A 22,492-nucleotide genomic window follows, 5' to 3' on the forward strand; every position below is an offset into this window, starting at 1 on the left:
GGACGGTTAGACGCCGTGAAGCCTCCTGGGAGATGTAGTTTCTGGCTGGTGGGGGCGGGGAGAGGGCTGGCCCGGGCCGGAGCTGAGGTTATATGACGCAATTCGGGGCGCAAGGCCTGCTGGGGGTTGTAGTTCATCTTTTATGCTCGTTTTATCCTGTTAAACAGGGAGTCCCTAATTCGGACTCGAATGTAGATGACAGATTCATCTTTTGGTGAGGGGCAAATTTAATTTTCCTTTCATATCATAACTTCTAAAAACAATTCTGTTAGGACAGATTTGACAGTTGTAATTCAACACAGTGTTAAATTATAACTCATTTGCTCAGTATTTTTTGTCTACATACATCATTATTATTATTACTTCCTTTTTTTCCCCTAAGCTCTGCCTGCCAGCATACAGAATCCTAGTTCCCCCACCAGGGATGGAACCCGTGCCTCTTGCAGTGGAAGTGCAGGAGTCTTAACCACTGCACTGCCAGGGAAGTCCCTACATACATTATTTTATTTCAGGCCTCCAACAATCTTGTGAGACAACTGGGTCATGAATTCATTTTTTTATTTAACATAACAGGAAACTGAACCAAAGTCATCCGGCTATTAAGTAACAGGAACTAAAGCCCAGTTACTTTTGTGCAACGTTCTTTTCTTATATTGCAACTACATAAGAACTGTTGTGTCTGACTCTTTGTGGGGCCCCATGGACTATAGTCCTCCAGACGCCTCGGTCCTTGGAATTTTCCAGGCAAGAATACTGCAGCAGGTTGTCATATCCTTTTCTAGGGGGTCTTCTCAACCCAGAGTCCCCCATCTATGTAAAAAGCTTATGTAGAAGAAACTATAGTCTCAGTGATTTAGACCTGGATATTAGAGTGGCCAAGTAATAATTTCAATTGAGTAGTGATTTTGTTTTTTGGGTTTGTTTGTTTTTTTTTTCGTTTTAAAATGTTCATTTTTTTCTTACTGAAGTATAGTGATTTACAATATTATGTAAGTTTCAGGGATACAACATAGTGATTCACAAGTTTTAAAGATTATACTCCATTTATAGTTATTATAAAATATTGGCTATATTCCCAGTGCTGCACAATGTATCCTTGTAATTTACTTATTTTATACCCAGTAGTTTGTACCTCTTAATTCCCAGCCCCTATCATGCTCCTCCTACCTTCCCTCTCCACACTAGTAACACTAGTTTGTTTTCTGTATCTGAGAGTTTGTTTCTTTCTTTTTTTTTTTTGAGAATCCGTTTCTTTTTTGTTATATTCACTACTGTGTTTTATGTCTTAGATTTCACATATAAATGGTAACATAGTATTGAGCAATGATTTTGAAGTTACCTTTATTTCAAATTCATTTTGTTTCCCCCAACAGCACAGTAGTGTTCTTTGCAAAGAGCAGTAATTGATGTTTTTTGGCTAACTACACAAACACAAACTTACAAATATTGTGCAGAATGCCTGGAAAGTCAAGTAAGAAGAACAAGAACAAAAATATGAAAAATAGCTTGCTTAAGCACTTACTGCTCAAGTCTGGCCAGCTAATAAGTCTGTTACTGTTTCATGAATGCTGAAAAAAGATCCAAGATTCCTAGGTCAGAGACAAAGAAATTTTATTCACGACAGGAGCAACAACTTCAGCCCCTTTGTATTAATTCCTCTTGCCCCGCCAAGTGCCACGAGGATGACATGAAGGCTCAGATGAATGCTGTGCACTTGGTGGACTTAAACTCCACAGTTGGGGAACACTGAGCTTGGGGAACCTACACCATTTTGTAGGGAGTAGTAAGCAAACATATTCTTTATCCTGGAGGGAGAGCTTATTTCGTTCCTCACATCTGCTCACTGTAAACATAACCCTGAGAAATGACCCTGGTAAAAAATGGTCAGGGCCTTGCATTCTTGTCATATGCAGGAAAGTGGATGTGTGTATATGCATGCTCAGTTGTGTCTGACTTATTGCAGCCTTATGGACTGTAGCCTGCCCGGCTCCTCTGACCATGGTAATTTTCAGGCAAGAATACTGAAACAGGTTGCCATTTCCTACTCCAGGGGATCTTCCCAACCCAGGGATCAAACTCACGTCTCTTTCAGATTCTTTACTAATGTGCCACCTGTGACGCCACAGGAAGGTGGGTAAAAGCATGAAAAACCCATGAAGGACTGTCTCTCTCCACATGACTATGTGCCAAACACTAAGCACTAAATGCTAAACACTTTATATCTATAATCTCATTTAGTCCTCACAACCCTTTAATGTCCTGTATTTCATAGATTAAATAAACAGGCATAGAGAGCTCACACAGCTAATAAGCTGTGAATCTAGGAAAAACAAGAGGGATACATAGTTAGAAGAAAATAAAAGTTAATTTACAGAGGTCTGATGACTTGTAAAAGCAACAAGCAACCCCTCCAAAGAATTTATGAACTATATAAGCGCAGGCAGGGGAAAGCAGTAGAATAGGGAATTCCCTGATGACTCTGCTTTCACTGCTGAGGGTCCTGGTTCAGTCCTTGGTCAGGGAACTAAGATCCCACAAGCCAAGAGATGCAGCCAAAAAAACAACCCCAGTAGAATAATTAAGATATCTTATTAAAATGTGGGATGAGGACTCAAAGTTATTATAACATAAAATTAATGTGCCGTATTTTATAACCAAGCTAACGAAGAAGGGTCTTGATTAGTTAAATAAATACGGAAATGAATAGAAGTTGGAATGAGAATTTTGCTCCAAAATAGTAATGGCATTTAGATTGAACATGAATCATTTGGTTTGAACAGAGCACTGGATGGGAAGAAATTTATCCAACGAAGCAAGGCATCAGAGAAAGGAAAAGAGAACTTCCACTAAAAGAGCTGGACTTTTTTTTCTTCATTTGTGTATTTGTCAAAGATATACTGAATGCCTATCTGCTTTACACTCTGTAATAGTGGCTAGGGATCCAAACATGGTATCTACAAACTCCACGAAGGCAATATGACATGATCAAACCTACAAATGTGCATACTCCTTGATCTGTCAGTTCCGCTTGTAGGAGTTTATTCTACTGTCACACTTGTACATGTGTGAAATGACCTTTTTGTGAAGTTAGTCATTGCAGTATTGTTTGTCTTCACAAAAGCTAGGAAATAATGTTCATTGGTTAGGATACATCCACAATGGAAAACTGAAAAACTGTAAGTGAAGAATAAGGAAGTTCTTCACTAAAGAGGAATGACCTCATGGATACTGTACACAATTAAATGGAAAGGTGCAGCTCAGTCTGTAGAGTATGATACCACTTTTGCATAAAAGGGAACCATAGATATGTTTATATCTCTAGAAGTATTCACAAGAAGGTCTTTCCAGGTGGCACAGTAGTAAAGAACCCGCCTGCCAATACGGGAGACGCAGGAAACTCAGGTTTAATCCCTGGACTGGGAATATCCCCTGGAGTAGGAAATGGCAAACCACTCCAATATTTTTGCCTGGAGAATTCCATGGACAGAGGAGCCTGGCGGGCTACAGTCCATGGGGTCGCAAAGAGACAAGACTGAGCCCACACACACACATTCACAAGAAATCAATAACATTGATTGCCTCTGGGAAGAGGGACTGGACAACTGCGGGGAGCAGGGAGGACAGGAGTGGGAGACATTTCACTATATGCCATTTTGTAAGTTCTTTTAGATAGATGAATGTGTTGTCTGTTCACAAAATAAATACAGAAAATACTTAGAAGGATCAAATTGGAAGAAAAGGTGATCAGAGCATCAAAATAGGAAAATAAAACAAGACACCATTACTGCTCTCAAGAATCTAGCAAGAGAGACAGCAAAAGAAAAAGGGATTACAATACAAGCCTTGGCACTCCTGAGCAATGAGAGCTGTGATAGAGGCTGCACCAGCTGCTAAGAGTGCGCATCGGAGAGGGCTTCCACATGGAACGGCTGACTGATCACAGATGAGTTAGCAAGGCAGGGAAGGGTAGTGGTGGAAGGACATTCTGACAAGACACAGATTTTTTTTTCAGCTTTTTATTTTGTATGGTGTGTAACTGATTAATGATATTGTGACAGTTTTAGGTGAACATCAAAAGGACTCAGCAGTACATACACATGTATCCATTCTTCCCCAAACTTCCCTCCCATCCAGGCCACCACACAGCACTGAGCAGAGTTCCATGTGCTGTATTGTCGGTCCTTGATAACTATCCATTTTATTTTATTTTATTTTTTATTATTATTTTTTCACTTCAAAAGACATAAGTCTGAAGTTTTATTGAGGACAAAGTTACATACAAATCATTATGTTCCCTAGAAATGACAGTTGAATAAAAAAGGACAAGTGGCTCCTGGATTTAAGAGGTCATTGTTTCAGATTAGAGGGATTAACAGTTGAAGCATGTCACCTGGAGTTAAAGTACACCGGAAAGATAACAGGCATTTTACAGTGGCAGAGAATTTAAACATTCCTTTACAAGCTGAACAGAAAGGCTCAAGAACTGTAGTTTGTTACGTTAGAGTGGTAAAAAGCCAAAAAGAGGTAGAGGTACAAGTACAGTTCAGTTCAGTTCAGTCGCTCAGTCGTGTCCGACTCTCTGCAACCCCATGAACCGCAGCACGCCAGGCCTCCCTGTCCATCACCAACTCCCGGAGTCTACCCAAACCCATGTCCATCGAGTTGGTGATGCCATCCAACCATCTCATCCTCTGTCGTCCCCTTCTCCTCCTGCCCCCAATCCTTCCCAGCATTAGGGTCTTTTCCAATGAGTCAACCCTTCGCATGAGGTGGCCAAAGTATTGGAGTTTCAGCTTCAACATCAGTCCTTCCAATGAACACCCAGGATTGATCTCTTTTAGGATGGATTGATTGGATCTCCTTGCAGTCCAAGGGACTCTCAAGAGTCTTCTCCAACACCACAGTTCAAAAGCATCAATTCTGCGGCACTCAGCTTTCGTCACCGTCCAACTCTGACATCTATACATGACCACTGGAAAAACCATAGCCTTGACTAGACGGACTTTTGTTGGCAAAGTAATGTCTCTGCTTTTAAATATGCTGTCTAGGTTGGCCATAACCTTCCTTCCAAGGAGTAAGCGTCTTTTAATTTCATGGCTGCAATCACCATCAGCAGTGATTTTGGAGCCCCCCAAAATAAAGTCTGACACTGTTTCCACTGTTTCCCCATCTATTTCCCATGAAGTGATGGGACCAGATGCCATGATCTTAGTTTTCTGAACGTTGAGCTTTAAGCCAACTTTTTCACTCTCCTCTTTCACTTTCATCAAGAGGCTCTTTAGTTCTTCTTCACTTTCTGCAGGAGCACACAATTTTTAAATGCAACGTCTGGCCTGGATATATCAAAAAACTATCTTCTTTTATTCTGCCAATGCGTAGATCAATGTGATGGTTCAGGTGTTCTCCAGAAGTTCGGAGGTTCTTACCAGAGTCTCCTCTTTACCCTCTCTGTGGTGTTGGCATCAACAGTTTTCCTCTTTCTACGTAAGGAATCCTTATATTCAGCACTGTGGACTTTAAACTTGGAAACTGCCTTCATTTTATTTCACAAACTAAATGAGGATGAAAATTAGTTATTTATCACATCTAATTTCGGACATGCAATTGAAACTGACTTAGCCTCCCTACCCTTAGTCACCTGGTGGACCAAAGATCCTGTCCAACTTACTGAGAACAATATACTGCATGTGGCAAACAAATACCACTCAGAAGTGGAAATCACTGCTAAACTTTAGATTATAGCTAGTTTTGCTCAAATACATAGTGAGAGATGATTCAGGCAACACAGCACATACCATTATCTACATATGCCTTTCCCATCTTTCAGACAAAAGTTGGAATACCTCTAAAAATCACTTAATAAAAATTTCCTGTTAAGTATATAGTGTTGTTTAATTAGAAGCATTACTTTTTTATAGCAATACTTAAAAACGGACTTGACCCTTAAAGCCTTACTCCGGTGAAAATAGATCACCTTGTTGACATCTCTCTTATTCTTTTTCCAGCATACAATGCTTTCCTAAACAAGATACAGACAGTTCCAGTTGTTTATGCACCAACTCTAGGTACACAGTCAGGTAAAGAATCATCATCTGTATCTTGAAAAGTTCAGGTATCACCCTCATTCACCTCTATTCATCCTTCTTCTATTTCCATTCCTCCTTTACTCCTAGGTTCTTACACATCCACATGTTCTCCCCCTCTGTTCATGAGTCCACAACCCCCACCAGCTCAGAATCGGCTGCAACACTAGCTGTGGAGTATAAGACACTAACCTCTGCTTGGACAAGTCTTTAACTATAGGGGACTGGAGATTTCTAGCCCCAGGTGCCTAGCAGCAACCTCTACCCTCATACACCCTCAAACAAGGCTTCTGAGAACTGTAAATAAAGGACCCTAAGCTGTTTTATATTAAAGTGGTGTGCTGGATTGCGTTTTAAGTATCAACTGTCAGTTCTTAATTCTAAGAAAACATAAAAGTGAAAGGAAATACCCCATTTACATACTATTCCAGTTTTTAATCAAGCTCTGCAGATTTACTCCATGAACCTAGTGATAGCAATGTCCCAAATGGACTTTTTAAGTACTTGGCCACTTACTTGCCCCAGACTCTAGATGACTCTAGAGTCCACTCTTCTGGTTGCCCCTGAATATGTGCGGTAGGAGCTTCCTAGCAGTAAAACAAGACAATAAACAGGATGTATCCAAAACATGTTGATTGGGATGGTTTCCCATTCATCTTGATACAGGGTACTTTTAGTGCTGCTTCCGTCTGAAGGAGTGTCCTTCTGTAAGCCTTGCTTTTCCTCCTGCAGGCTGGCAGAGGACACTAGAGCAGCCAACACACAAAACTACTACTCTTTGTGCGTGGCTAAAGACAACGGTGATGTTATAGCACCCAAGGCATTTTACATCCATGAAATAGCAATTGGGGCTCTGCACCAGGCACTTCTTCTTGTGTTTCTTCTTCTCCTCTTCTGGAGAGGGATGAAGAAGACCCTTTGAGAGAGGCATGTTCTCATGAGGTTGTCACTGCTGGAAAGTTGTCCATTTTAAATATGGCAGGACACACAGAGACTGGTAAGAACACGGAGCAGTGTGAGAACTGCAAGCTAGAGCAGAGGCGACAGGGAGGAAATGGGCACAGAGGAGACAGGGGAAGTGGGCAAGAGTCAGATCCGGGAGGGTTTCAGATACTGAAGAGGGTGCCCAGGAGTTTGGATGTCATTCCGAAGTACTTGGGGGCCTCTGAATGCTTTTGAGCAGAGCATCAGTATCATCAGATCTGTGCTTCAGAAGGTTCATTCTGTGCAGCGTGGAGATAGAATGAGATAGATCAGTTAAGAAGCGACTGCAGTGATTCAGGTGAGAATTGATGAGATTCAAGCTAGGGCAGTGGTGATGGAGGGGAGAAAAGCTAAAGAAAAGGGACTTGGTGACCATTTGGCTCTCAGGTGGGTGGGGGAAGAAAGAATGATGACTTTCCAGTGGGATTCTTTAAAAGCAGGCATGAAACAGAAGAGGAAAAAGTTTGGGCGGGAAGGTAATGAATTCAGTATGTTGAATTTGAGTAGCCTGCGGGAGACCCAGGAAGAATTGATCAGTTACTGGTTGCATGCATGAGTCTGGCATTGGGGGAAAGGGTCTGGGCTGGAGCATAGATTTGGAAGCCATCAGTCCTGGGTGGGGCTCCTGAGAGTCCCAAGGCAGAGGGGTAGTGACTGAGAGAAGGGCCAAGGTCAGAGCCCAGAGAATGCTCTCCCTCATCAAATTTAAGAGACTTTAAGAGGAAGGAGATCGGGGGAAAGACTGAGAAAGAGGAGTCAGAGAGTTGGGGGACCCAGAGAGAGCAGGAACTTGAAATTTGATGAAGCTACCTTTGGAAATAGGACATTTTGCAAGAGCGTGGTTAGTACTCACAATAACCAGGTAAATAAAAGTGTTTTTGAGAAACTAGACTTGGATAACCGGCAGACCCCAATCACACTGCTAGTTAATAGCAAAACTGAATCTAGAACCCAAATTTTCTGACACCAAGGCCAGGAGTCTCCATTATCCAGCTTCCTTTTTGGTTAAAAAAAAAAGTTCTTCTCTACCCTTTGTGATGTACAAAGACAGCAGGTTTCCGTTAGCTTTTTGTGTACTATGAGAACCCCACCTCCACACCATCAGTCATATAGTTCTTTGGTCCTTGATGTCCTGCCTCTTCTCTTCCCCTCTTTGCTGTTCTAACTTCTGCTCATCCTTCAAACTGTAGCCTAAGTCCCTCCGTAAAACCTCCCCTGAGGATTCCAGTTTACTCTGACCCCTCTCTTTTTTAAATTCCTGCAGCACATACACCTTTCCATGACCCCATCACCCCCTCAGTGAGTCACATGCTTGTGTAATTCCCTCACCTTGAGTGTGGGCGGGACCTGTGACTTGCTTCTAGGCAGTAGAACATGGTGAAGATACTGGTGTGTCACTCCCATGGTTACAGACACATTGTATAACACTCCTTTCTTGCTGACTGGAGTGAGAGTCTCTTGCTGGCCCTGAAGAAGAACTCTGCCATGTTGTGAACTGCCTGTGGAGAAGGCTCGTGGGAGGGAACTGCAGGAGCCTCTAGGATCTGAGAGTTGCCCCCTGTGGACAGCAAGAAAATAGGACCCTCAGTCTTAAATCTGCAAGAAATTGTTACAACAAACCTCATGAGCTTGGAGGAGGATCCTGGCTTCAACTTGGGAACATAACCCAGCCAATGCCTTGTTGCAGGCTTGTGCGACTCTACAGAGAACTCAGCTAAACTGAACCCAGACTCCTGGACCACAAAACTTGTGAGATTATAAATGTGTGTTGTCTTAAATTGCTGAATTTGTAGTAACCTGTTACATGATGACAGGTAATAAATGTAACTCCGGTTGCATCTATGGTCAGAGCGACTCAGTTTAGATTGTAACAATTTATTACCTAGTTTAGCTTTACCTTTCCAATCTGAACATAAGCTTCTTAAAAATGAGGAACTTGTCCCATGTGACTTGCCACACCCTCAGAATGTATCATAGTGAGAGGCACTAGAGAAGAAGTTCAACAGGGTGGATAGCATGTTAGTTAAGGAAAGGACTGCAGAGTGGCTAATAATATCTGCTGCCTAGCGGCATGGTGGGGAGCAAATGGGAATATGTGGGAAACACCTAACATAATACTTAGCACAGGGCTATTATTAAGAATGCTAATAAATACCACATCTAGCCCCATTTCCTTTTTTTGCTGATAAAGAACTAGCTCCCTCCACTATCACCCTTTAAAAAAGGAAATAGACCCAGCAAGGTAACAATGACTGTCAAAAGTCACTCAGTAAATCAGTGGCTAGCACCCAATCCTAAGTAGAAAAATGACATGATTTGAATGAGGAGATAAGGCATGCCATTTCCCATGAAGTCATGGATTGAATAAAACAGAAAGAGGATCCCTTTTTCTGGGCCTTTGCCCTAATTCTGACTGTTCTTTCTTTTTCACTATCTTTCTGTACTTTTTTTCTGTGAAGGCCATGTGAAAAACCATCTTTTTTTTTTGTAAACTGAGTAACTGATTTGCAAGAATGGATAATTCCTAGAGACTGGAGGCTTCCCGGGCTTCCTTGGTAGCTCAGCTTGTAGAGAATCTGCCTGCAATGTGGGAGACTTCAATCTCTGGGTTGGGAAGATCGCCTGGAGGAGGGCATGGCAACTCACTCTAGTATTCTTGCCTCTAGAATCCCCAGGGACAAAGGAGCCTCTAGGGCTACAGCCCACAGGTCGAACAGTCGGACACGACTGAGCGACTAAGCACAGCACAGAGGTTTCCCAGGTGGCGCTAGTGGTAAAGAACCCGCCTGCCAATGAAGGAGACATAAGAGACCCAGGTTTAATCCCTGGGTTGGGAAGATCCCTTGGAGAAGGAAATGGCAACCCACTCCAGTATTCTTGCCTGGAAATCCCATGGACAGAGGAGCCTGGCAGGCTACAGTCCATAGGATGGCAAAACAGTCGGACACAAATGAAGTGACTTAGCACAGAGGGTTTATGGGGGCTTCCCAGGTGGCACTAGTGGTAAAGAATAAGATCCCTAGGAGTAGGAAATGCCACCCCACTCCAGTATTCTTGCCTGGAAAGTTCCATGGGCAGAGGACACTGGCGAGTTATAGTCCATAGGGTCTCAAAAGAGTCAGACACTCTGACCAACTGAGCACAGAGGGTTTATGAGTCAAGAATCCTTAGTTGCAAAGGAGAGAAACTCATTTCAAACTAGCTTAAGCAAAAAAGAGAATTTGTTGGTTCACATAGCTAATAAGGACACTGAGTATTTCTGTTAAATGTAGCTGTATAACAAACCATCCCAAAGTTTAGTGATATAGCACCATTATATTATTATTCTATGGATTGTATGGGTCAGGAATTCAGATAGGATACGTAGGGGTGACTTGTTCCTGCCCCTCAATGCCTGGAACCTCAGTTGGGAAGACTGAGGCTCAAGGTAACTCGATGCCTGGGTTCATCTGGATATGTCTCATTTCTGGTTGAGGCTGTCTGTCTGCTGGGACCTCATCTAGGGCTGTTGGCACGACCGCTATGGTCTCTTCATGTAGCTCCTGGCTTCTTCAAGCATGGTGCCTGGGTTCCAAAGTCAGAAGTCCCCAGAAAATAAAGCAATAGTGTACGGCATTTTTATGATTCAGTGTCAGAAGTCACATAGCACCACTTCCACCATACATTTTCAGATCAAGTGGTCACAAAGGTCTGTCCAGGTACAAGAGGCAGGGATACAGACACCACCACTCCTTGCACACTCCTTACAATGCAATAATGTTGCATTGTAATTAGAGTACGTGGGATGAGATATATCATGGTGGCCATTTCTGAAGAAAATGATCTGCCACCCTGGGGTAGTTCACAGATTTAAAACAAATGCTATAGGAGCCTAGGCCTTAAGGTTTGACACAGAGAACTCAAGGTCGCTTCCCTCTTTTTCTTCTGCCTATTGTTTCTGCTCAATTCTGTTTCTTTGTCTATTAGCGAAAAAAAAAAAAAAAAACCCACCTTGTTTTTCTCAGCATCTGTATATAATTTTCTAGGAAAGGACTCTGGCCGTTCCTTGAGTCATGTGCCTACCACTTGGACTGATTGAAGTTGCCTGGAGAATGAAGAACTATGATTATCCAAATCTGGATCACATGCCCAGCTCACATGCCTAAAAGAAAGTTTGCTGAGTAGACTCTAAAGAGTAGTCCAGTTGGCCACAAGTTCAACGTAACTGAGCATTGCTGTCAGCTCAGTGTGTAATTCTGTTAGTTCCCTGTCAGCTTCTGTAGTTGCAATATTTCAAAGCCCTTTACCTAGTCATCTTCATATCATGCCCTTGCCTTCCACTTTGTCACACACCATCTCTCTGAGATTTCCTGGGTTTCTCATTGGAGAGAAAAGCTCCCTGGCTCTTACAGCTATACTGACTGGCTTTTTTTTCTCATCCCTCTCACCACACCTGACCATCGTATTTCAAAGGACCATTCCCAGTAAAATTTTTCTCCATCCTTCCAGTTGCAACTTCCTACACAAATTTCACTCTGTTATTTGTGTCTCTCTCCATTTTCTCCCATATCTCCCCACCTCTTTCTTTTCTCAAAATCAAACTCAATTTTTCAGGAGTACTTTTTCCTAGAAATCTTTTCCCGGAGCCAACAGTTCAGAAATAATACGATAGGATGGGCTCTCTCATAACAAAAAGACCAATGCTGCCTCAATAGCATCATCCAGTGGAAAAGCTTGTGAGACTTGGGTCATCTGCATTGGTTCTTATTTAGCTTTAATCCTTAACAGGTTACTCAGTATGCTTTCGGCTGCAAGTACAGAAAATGCAAAAGTGGTTTAAATAAAAAGGAAATATATGATCTCACATAAACAGCAAGACTAAAGGTGGGGAGTTCCAAAGTTGGTTAATTCAGAAGCTCATTCACATCATAAAGGATCCAGATTCCTTCCATCTTCCCCTCTGCCATCTTCAGTGTATTATCTGGGTGATGTGGCTAACTCTCCTCATGGTGGCAAGGTGGCTGCTGAGCTTCAGGCACCACTTCACACATGGCCACCATATTGAGAAGCAGAAAATAGGAACTGTGTATTTGTCAAAGCAAAGAAATCCTATTTAGAATCCTTACATCAGTGTTCTCTCATGTCTTATAGGCTCGAAGTGTATCACTTGCTAATCCCCTATACCACCAGTCTTTGGAAAAGGGACTGAAATTACTGTGATTGACTCAAATGCATCAAGACTTACTCCTAGGGCTAAAAGTACCCTCTTCCCTGTGTGCATACCTTGCTTGTGAATAGCAGAACAAAGTTTGGGACTTGCAAAAATAAAGAAGGGTGAAAGAGGAGGGGGGCAGGGCAGAATAGATTTGACTAAGTAGCCACTTGTTTCTTATGCACTGAACTTCTCTTAGCTTAGTTTGTCCAACTAAAAACTAGACATGATAGTATCTACTTCATCTATATGTAGAGATACTTTTAGAAATAAGATTTTTCACAAGGACACTCTTATGAAAAGAGTTTAATTAAAGAACAGATTCTAGGATTATCGAATTCATGCAGAGAGAAAGAAAGGTAATTTCCTGGGGCTTAATGGGGGAGGAAATGGGGAGTTAGTGTTTAATGGGTACAGAGTTTCAGTCAGGGAGGTTGAAAAAATTCTGGAGGCAGATGGCAGTCTCATAACAACATGAAAATACTTCATGCCATGGAAAGGTGTACTTAACAAGGGTTAAAATAGTAAGTTCTGTGTTGACTCATTGGAAAAGACCCTAATGCTGGGTAGGATTGGGGGCAGGAGGAGAAGGGGACGACAGAGGACGAGATGGTTGGATGGAATCACCAACTCGATGGACATGGGTTTGGGTAGACTCCGGGAGTTGGTGATGGACAGGGAGGCCTGGCGTGCTGCGATTCATGGGGTCGCAAAGAGTCGGACACGACTGAGCGACTGAACTGAACTGATGTTGTGTATATTCTATCACAAAAAAATGTTATAAAACAGTGAGGCTATTTAAGATATGTTATTGTCCAGTTGCTAAGTTGTATCTGACTCTTTGCAACCTCATGGACTGCAGCACTCCAGGCTCCTCAGTCTTCCACTATCTCCCAGAGTTTGCTCAAATTCAGGTCCATTGAGTCAGTGATACTATCTAGCCATCTCACTCTCTGCCGCCCCCTTCTCCTTTTGCCTTCAATCTTTCCCAGCATCAGAGGTTTTCCCAGTGATTTGGCTTTTCGCATAAAGTGGCCAAAGTACTGGAGCTTTAGCATCAGTCCTTCCAATGAAAATTCAGGGTTGATTTCCTTTAAACTTGACTGGTTTGATCTCCTTGCTGTCCAGTGACTCTCAAGAGTGTTCTCCAGCACCACAATTCGAAAGCATCAATAGAGCAAAGATATTGTGCTAAGCTTGAAAAATGTACAATATAAATTCTCGGTACTAATAACCTTAATGTTGAACTTTTGCCTAGTTTGAATTATGGGTGGGAACCATTTCCCAGCCTTAGCTATCACTTCTGTCCAAATCGTGTGCCATTCTCTTCTCTTACCTCACATTAACAGTTATTTTGACCAAGGCGCAGATCAAGAAATTCCATCTCCAAAAAATGCCCAGAATGCAATCAGCCATGATGCCCACTTACTTGCCCCTTGAAGGTTACCTTCCCTTTCCTTCCTTTGTCTTCTAGTCCTTTTTCAATACAGCTGGCTCTCCCCATGTCCATGCCGAGAGGCTTTGGGACAAGGAGGCAGAGAGGAGGACTTGGAGCCAGAGAGAAGCACGAGCACAAAGCACCAGCAGGTGTTGGCAGCTCTTGCAAAATCTATTTACTGACAGCACATATGTACTAATATTTACTGATCCCTCAGATGTTTGCAAATGAGGCAAAGCTGTGAGGAGCTGTGTAGAGAAGTGGCAGCTATGTATCCAACCCCAACACCCATTTATGGAGGACCAGGTAGTTCCACATGCAGCTACTAAAGCCTCTGCCCCATCTCCAATGCCCAGAGCTGGGCAATTCTATTACATAAACTTGAAAACCGAGATCATCTCTTCATATTTGTTTGTTTGTTGGCCATGGCATGCAGGATCTTATCACGAGGGATCAAACCCCTGCTACCTGCAATGGAAATGCGGAGTCCTAACCCCTGCACTGCCAGGAAAGTCCCATCATCTATTCATATTTATCTTACTCACTCTGGATAGTCTTTTCCAAAACATATAGATTATAAAGACCTCCAACATGGAGCACTCATCACTCCATTAAATTCATGTCTCAGAGCTTAATCACACTATCAAAAGGTGTCTCCTTACATATAACTTTCTACTGTAATTAAAATAGATTCTGGGCAAATGGCCTCCATCAAATTTTGAGTGATGTGTGCCTTCCAATGCAATTGAATGTTAGCAATCAGTTATATGCATTTAGCTCCTGGTACTAGGCAAGCACCCCAGGGCTCCCTCCAGGAATGATTTTCTTTTGTTCAGTGATCCTGGTTGGTCACCTTGCAAAATACCCTGCCAGTTACAGGAAAGAGAATCCATTTCTGTTTAGCCGGCATTGACTGAGGTTGCACAGTAGGCAGTGGGCCAGGACTGATGACACAGAGATAATTTTTCAGCCCCTGCCCTTTAGGAATTCTCAAGTCTGTGGGGAAAAGCAGACATGAAAACAAACAATGACTGCACAGTGTGATAAGTTTTGAACCAGCTGCTCTGGGAGCACTGATGAAGGATGATTAACTGTCTGGGGATTCTCTGGGGAGTTAGGGAAGTTTTCACCAAACAGTGTCATTGAATGGGGTTTTGAAGGATGAGTAAAAGTTTGCTGAGCTTCCCTGATAGCTCAGTTGGTAAAGAATCCACCTGCAATGCAGGAGACCCCAGTTAGATTCCTGGGTCAGGAAGATCCGCTGGAAAAGGGATAGGCTACCCACTCCAGTATTCTTGGGCTTCCCTTGTGGCTCAGCTGGTAAAGAATCTGCCTGCAATGCAGGAGACCTGGATTCGATCCCTGGGTTGGAAGATTCCCTGGAGAAGGGAAAGGCTACCCACTCCAGTATTCTGGCCTGAGCAAAGAGTCAGATCCTACTGAGTGACTTTCACTTTCACAAGTTTGCTGGAAAGCTAAAGCAGGGAAAGGATTTCCAGGCAGAGGGCATATGCAAAGGCAGAGAGGTGAGGAAGGACTTGGTGTGTTTCGGAAACAACTGGCAAGGTGGCAGACGCTCAGAAATGAGGCTGGACGAGTAAGACAGTGGGCAATTTAATCCCAGCCATGACCCCTCCTTGGCCCTGGGGGAGGGAGGCAAAAAACAAAGCTCTAGCTCTATTGCTGGTAAATAAGCAATGTTATCATTCTATAGAAACCTCATGTCCCTATATATCCTTTTCTGTGGGTGTTCTAGGTATTTTGCAAGGTTATATTCTATTAGAAACTGTCTTCTCAAGGAATCGAATTCCTTTATATTCTTAAAAAGACCCTTGAGCAGGCCATGTGGAATTTTTGGCTACTGAGTTGATCTGAAATGTGATTATTCCTGAATGGAACTCTGAAGAGAACAAGACAGGCCAGTGCCCCACATTCCTTACCACCCTCACTGAACTCCCTATCCATCCTTTCAGACCCCTCAGGTGCCCAGGCTGGTACTCTTCATTCAATAAACACATGATAAATTTGGTTATTTCATCCTTTCCAGAAAAATTGATTAAGTGTTGGTTTAGCTGAGCTTTCTGGAAACTTCCAGAGCTAATTCTTTCTTGAGTAAGAGCCTATTAAACATGAGCAGAACAGAGACTTCTCAAGGAACTCTAAGAAATGATGGTCTAACGCACAAGCGTTACAGATGAGTTTTAACAATCATCTTTCTGCCTGCTAAAAATTTTGTTCAGTCCCTTAGTTGTGTCTGATTCTTTGCGATTCCATGGACTGCAGCACTCCAGGCTACCCTCTCCTTCACTATCTCCCAGAGTTTGCTCAAATTCATCTCCATTGACTCAGTGATGCTATCTAACCATCTAACCATCTCATCCTCTGCCGCCCTCTTCTCCTGCCCTCAATCTTTCCCAGCATCAGGGTTTTTTCCAATGAATCACATCAGGCAACAAAATATTGGAGCTTCAGCTTCAGCATCAGCCCTTCCAATGAAGATTCAGGGTTGATTTCCTTTAGGATTGCTGGTTTGATCTCCTTGCAGTCCAAGGGACTCTCAAGAGTCTTCTCCAGCACCACAGTTCAAAAGCATCAATTCTTTTCTCCCAATTCCCAGCTCTTTTCCAAGCACTGCCTCTGATGATGTGAGCTGTAGGCAACTTAAACCAGGACAGAGATACGTTTTCAATTTTTCATAAAATATTTACTTTCCTAGAATCCTAATTCTTTTTAGGCCCAGTCTTTTATCTTTCATCTTTCTGGTGCTAGACTTAATTTGCAAAACTGCTCTCTTGTCTCACCTCAACCTGGCTGGCTGCCCTTCACTAAATAAGTGAGTTTGGGATTTACGACAGGAAAGCTCCAGGGGCCAGGCAAGGTCTGTGGAGTATGGTTGCTTTTATTCCTGTGAGGCCCACGGTAGGCACCTGCCTAGGTGCTCAAGGACCTGCTGCCCTCTTGTGGCTGTAGCCTGGAGTGTAGTAGCACCTCCTCTTGGCAAACAAAAAAACCTCCTCTAGTTTTCAAGTTCCGGAGAAGGCAGTGGCACCCCACTCCAGTAGTCTTGCCTGGAAAATCCCATGGACGGAGGAGCCTAGTAGGCCACAGTCCATGGGGTCGCTAAGAGTTGGACACGACTGAGCGACTTCACTTTCACTTTTCCCTTTCATGCACTGGAGAAGGAAATGGCAACCCACTCCAGTATTCTTGCCTGGAGAATCCTAGGGACGGCAGAGCCTGGTGGGCTGCCGTCTATGGGGTCGCACAGAGTCGGACACGACTGAAGCGACTTCGCAGCAGCAGCAGCAGTTTTCAAGTTCACTGGCTGAGCATTGTAGTGCCCTCTCCACCCTGACCCCTACAAAAATCCATGTAATTTTAGAACTGGAAAAGGCCTGGGTCCAACCCCCTTTTTTGATGGTGGGGGTTGTTTTTCTTAAGAGAAGCAGCCCAAGGATAAGAGAGATTTAGTTAAGGACACACCCTAGTTAGAGAAGTCACCTGGAATGGAATACTCACCCTCATTAGAAGACAAGAAAGCTAAAGAAGTTGCCAGCTGAAATTTAGAAAGACAGCGGCTGCTAAAGAGTTGCAGATACAGTGAGTCAGCTGAGTCTGGAGGATCTGGTGGGCTTCTCTCCATCCATCAGCGACCACTCCTCCCATTTTCTGCTTGCCAAGGAAAGCTGCTTTGTCATTTCACACAGGCTTTGGATAAGAACCACCTCTCTGTCTTTTTTGAACACTACCTTATGCCAAGGATGCAGCACTCCAGTGTAGGAGATCAGGACTTTTGTCCAAGCTTCACTTTTTAATTACTCATATCTCACTCCCACTTTTGGGCCTCAGTTTTCTCCTCTGAAAAATGAGGGAGTTGGATTGGATATTTTCTCTTTTTTTTTAAATTTATTTTCATTGGAGGATAATTACAATATTGTGATGCTTTTTGCCATACATCAGTATGAATACATGTGTCCCCTCCGTCCACATGAAACCTCCTCCCACCTCCCTCCCAACCCCATCCTTCCAGGTTGTCACAGAGCACCAGCTTTGGGTACCCTGCTTCATACATCAAACTTGCACTGGTTATGTATTTTACGTATGGTAATGTATATGTTTCAATACTATTCTCTCAAATCTTCCCACCCTCTCCTTCTCCCACTGAGCCCAAAAATCTGTTCTTTACATCTGTGTTTCCTTTGTCTGTGCCTCCTGTGTCTCCCCGTACATAGGATCATTGGTACTATCTTTCTAGATTCCATATATATGTGTTAATATATGGTATTTATCATTCTCTTTATGACTTACTTCATTATGTATAATAGGCTATATGTTCATCTATCTCACTGGAACTGATTCAAATGTATTTCTTTTTACAACTGAGGAATATTCCATTGTGTATGTACAACTTATCCATTCATCTGCTGATGGATATCTAGGCTGTTTCTATATCCTAGCGATTGTAAATAGTGCTGCAGTAAACACTGGGGTACATATGTTTTTTTCAGTCTCGTTTCCTCGGGGTGTATGCCCAGTAGTGGAATTGCTGGTTCATATGGTGGTTTTATTCCTAGTGTTTTAAGGAATCTCCATGCTGTTCTCCATAGTGGCTGCACCAGTCTGCATTCCCACCAACAGTACAAGAGGGTTCCCTTTTCTACACACCTTCTCCAGCATTTATTGTTTGTAGACTTTTTGAGGATGGCCATTCTGACTGGTGTAAGATACCTCCTTGTCATTTTGATTTGCATTTCTCTAATAATGAGTGATGTTTAACATCTTTTCATGTGTTTATTACCCATCTATATCTTCTTTGGAGAAATGTCTCTTCAGGTCTTCTGCCCACTTTTTGATTGGGTTGTTCATTTTTCTAGTATTGATCAGCATGAGCTGCTTGTATAATTTGGAGATTAATTCTTTGTCAGTTGTTTTGTTTGCTATTATTTTCTCCCATTCTGAGGGCTGTCTTTTCACCCTGCTTATAGTTTCCTTCATTGTGCAAAAGTTTTTAAGTTTAATTAGGTCCTATTTGTTTATTCTTCAATTGGATGTTTTCTAAAGTTTCCTTTAGTATTGATAGTTTATGATTGTCTGTTTGCCTCTTGGCATAGGAATATCTGGTGGCATTGTTAAACCTGGGAGAAACTTGAGGGCTGAGTCTGTATCTTTTCCTCTTCACATTCCCAAAGCCTAACCCTATACCACAGACATATTACATGCTTGAAAATATTTGCTAACAATAATTAGCATATTCTGGGACTTCCCTGGTTGTCCAGTGGCTAAGACTCTGTGTCAAATGCAGAGGGCCCAGATTTGATCCCTGATCAGGAAACTAGGTCCCACATAACAGTAGGAAGACCACCCCCATCCCACAGCTAAGACCCAGAGCAACCAAATAAATAAATAAATATTTAAAAGAGCAATAATAATAATAAGCACATTCAGTGTCTGCTGACACTGCCAGAAACATTACATATGATATTTAGATATGGTTTTGTATTGACAGTCGCCATGCCTGTGAGGTTATAAAGTGCAGCATTAAGCACAGGGACTCTGGGACCAGATTGCCGATGACCGACTACTGGTTCCATACTTCCTACCTGTGCGTCTTTTCTCTGTGTCTCAATTTCCTCATTTGTAAAATGGGGATTAAACAGCAGTGCCCAGCACATAAGTTTTCAGTAAATGTTCTCATTAGGTAGACATGGTTGTCTTGATTTTATGGATGAAGAAATTAAAACTGGTAGTGTGAGCTCAGTCATGTCTGACTCTTAGTGACCCCATGGACTGTAGCCAGCCAGGCTCTTCCGTCCATGGGATTTTCCAGGCAAGAATACTGGAGTGGGTTGTCATGCCTTCCTCCAGGGGATCTTCCCAACTCAGAAATCAAACCCATGTCTCTTATGTCTCCTGCTTGGCTGGCAGGTTCTTTACCACAAGTGCCACCTGGGAAGCCCCCTTTACCACATTACCTGGGACCAATTAAGAGAGAAGATGAAAACAATTCAAAACAAAAAACGGAGGAAAGTGCCCTCTTCAGTACAGAAGAGAAGACAGATTTCTTCCAATCAATGAGGATTTACAGAGCATATACTTTGTGGCAGTACCAGGGCCAGGCACTGTGGGGATTAAATATTTCCTTGACCTTTCAAAGCTTGCAATCTAATTGAGGAAACAAACATATGCAAAGTCTGAATTATAATATTATAATTATTACATCCTAATACAGGATGATATAGGTTATTTGTGTTAATTGATTGGAGAAACAGAACACACACCACAGGCTTGAGAATTCTGGGAGGGCTTCCTAGAAGAGGAACTCAGGCTAAATCTTAAACCATGATTAAGGTTTTCTGATATTGTCTTTGATTCTTTTCTCTCCATCTCTGTAGATCTTGTTGGTCAGTCACCAAGGCCTATTGGTTCTTTCCAAATGATTCTCACACCAGTCCTTTACTTTCAAGTCCAGTGGCCATAATTCTAGTTCAGTTCAGTTCAGTAGCTCAGTTGTGTCCGATTCTTTGTGACCCCATGAATCGCAGCACACCAGGCCTCCCTGTCTGTCACCAACTCCCGGAGTTTACCCAAACCCATGTCCATCGAGTCGGTGATGCCATCCAACCATCTCATCCTCTGTCGTCCCCTTCTCCTCCTGCCCCCAATCCTACCCAACATCAGGGTCTTTTCCAATGAGTCAACTCTTCACATCAGGTGCAAAGTATTGGAGTTTCAGCTTCAACATCAGTCCTTCCAATGAACACCCAGGACTGATCTCCTTTAGGATGGACTGGTTGGATCTCCTTGTAGTCCAAGGGACTCTCAAGAGTCTTCTCAAACACCACAGTTCAAAAGCATCGATTCTGCGGCGCTCAGCTTTCTTCACCCTCCAACTCTCACATCCATACATGACCACTGGAAAAACCATAGCCTTGACTAGACGGACTTTTGTTGGCAAAGTAATGTCTCTGCTTTTAAATATGCTATCTAGGTTGGCCATAACCTTCCTTCCAAGGAGTAAGCGTCTTTTAATTTCATGGCTGCAATCACCATCAGCAGTGATTTTGGAGCCCAAAAAAATAAAGTCTGGCACTGTTTCCACTGTCTCCCCACCTATTTCTCATGAAGTGATGGGACCAGATGCCATGATCTTAGTTTTCTGAATGTTGAGCTTTAAGCCAACTTTTTCATTCTCCTCTTTCACTTTCATCAAGAGGCTCTTTAGTTCTTCTTCACTTTCTGCCATAAGGGTGGTGTCATCTGCATATCTGAGGTTATTGATATTTCTCCCGGCAATCTTGATTCCAGCTTGTGTTTCTTCCAGCCCAGCGTTTCTCATGATGCACTCTGAATATAAGTTAAATAAGCAGGGTGACAATATACAGCCTTGATGTACTCCTTTTCCTATTTGGAACCAGTCTGTTGTTCCATGTCCAGTTCTAACTGTTGCTTCCTGACCTGCATACAGGTTTCTCAAGAGACAGGTCAGATGGTCTGGTATTCCCATCTCTTTCAGAATTTTCCACAGTTTATTGTGATCCACACAGTCAAAGGCTTTGGCATAGTCAATAAAGCAGAAATAGATGTTTTTCTGGAACTCTCTTGCCTTTTCGATGATCTAGCAGATGTCAGTCCCTCATTATTTCATGCCTGCTGCTGCTGCTGCTAAGTCGCTTCAGTCGTGTCCGACTCTGTGCAACCCCATAGGCAGCAGCCCACCAGGCTCCTCCGTCCCTGGGATTCTCCAGGCAAGAACAGTGGAGTGGGTTGCCTTCACCAATGCATGAAAGTGAAAAGTGAAAGTGAAGTTGCTCAGTCATGTCCGACTCTCAGCGACCCCATGGACTGCAGCCTATCAGGCTCCTCTGTCCATGGGATTTGCCAGGCAAGAGTACTGGAGCGAGTTGTCATTGCCTTCTCCGTCATGCCTGGAAGTACTCTAATAATCTATTAACTTCTCTCTTTGCTGCCAGCCTCTACCTTTTCAGTCTGTGTCATCCACCTTTTTTGGATTAGCCTTTGTATTTTATGGTGTCAATCCTATGATTCCTTCGTTCCAACTTCCATTCAACTAATATTTATTATTGAGTATTGAGCATCTACTGGGTTCTAGGCACCACTCTTCTATATACTAAGGTATTCAGTATTGAACAAGACAGGCAAGGAAGAACCCTGCCCACCCTGAGATGTACATATTAGTCTTTTAAAACTCCAAAGGACAGGGCTTCCCTGGTGGTACAGTGGTTAAGACTCCATGCTCCCAATGCAAGGGGCATGAGTTTGATCCCAGGTAGAGGAAAAAGATTCTGCATGCCACATAGTGCAACCAAAATAAGTAAAATTAATTAAATAAAATAAAAATTCCAGTGATGTGGCTTACCTCCCCCTAACCTCCTACCACTTTCCAGCAGGATCTTCAGCCAGGCTCACCACCCTCCCACATGCCTCATTTATTTCCAACTCAAGCTTTCTTTGTGTCCTTTCTCTTTGAACTTTCCTGTCCCCAAACCCCCAGGGTCTGGTTCTAGCTCTGCCCGCTCCAACCCTTCTTCTCTGCTTTCCTCTTATAGCACTGACTGCCTCTCTCATATTTGCATCTCACATGTTCCATTATCTATTTCTATTCATTTCATTTCTATCCATTTCTGTTCCACAATGTGGTATTTTTTTCCCCTCTTCTCATCTCATAAGATCCTAAGCTTCTGGAGGACCGCAGAATGTTCTATGTTTTCCCATCCTGCCCTCCTCTAGCACCCAGCACAATATTGTATAAATAATAGTTTTTTCTCTTCCTTTTCT

The 22,492-nt window shown here is 42.8% G+C and overlaps 1 long non-coding RNA gene and 1 pseudogene across 1 annotated transcript; both read right to left on the reverse strand.

The window, feature by feature from the left end:
* Positions 1–4,000: 4,000 nt before the first annotated feature.
* On the reverse strand, positions 4,001–8,625 carry LOC145506384 (uncharacterized). Its single transcript, XR_014053838.1, has 3 exons — positions 8,397–8,625; positions 5,509–5,552; positions 4,001–5,284 (listed from the first exon to the last, which is right to left on the reverse strand). It is a non-coding gene; the product is annotated as an uncharacterized LOC145506384 (long non-coding RNA).
* On the reverse strand, positions 6,757–7,014 carry LOC145504876 (small ribosomal subunit protein eS27 pseudogene; annotated as a pseudogene).
* Positions 8,626–22,492: the final 13,867 nt, after the last annotated feature.

This window comes from Giraffa tippelskirchi, chromosome 5 (assembly GCF_054371585.1).
Source record: "Giraffa tippelskirchi isolate mGirTip1 chromosome 5, T2T-mGirTip1v1.2.pri, whole genome shotgun sequence".
In the NCBI taxonomy this organism is placed as follows: Eukaryota; Metazoa; Chordata; class Mammalia; order Artiodactyla; family Giraffidae; genus Giraffa; species Giraffa tippelskirchi.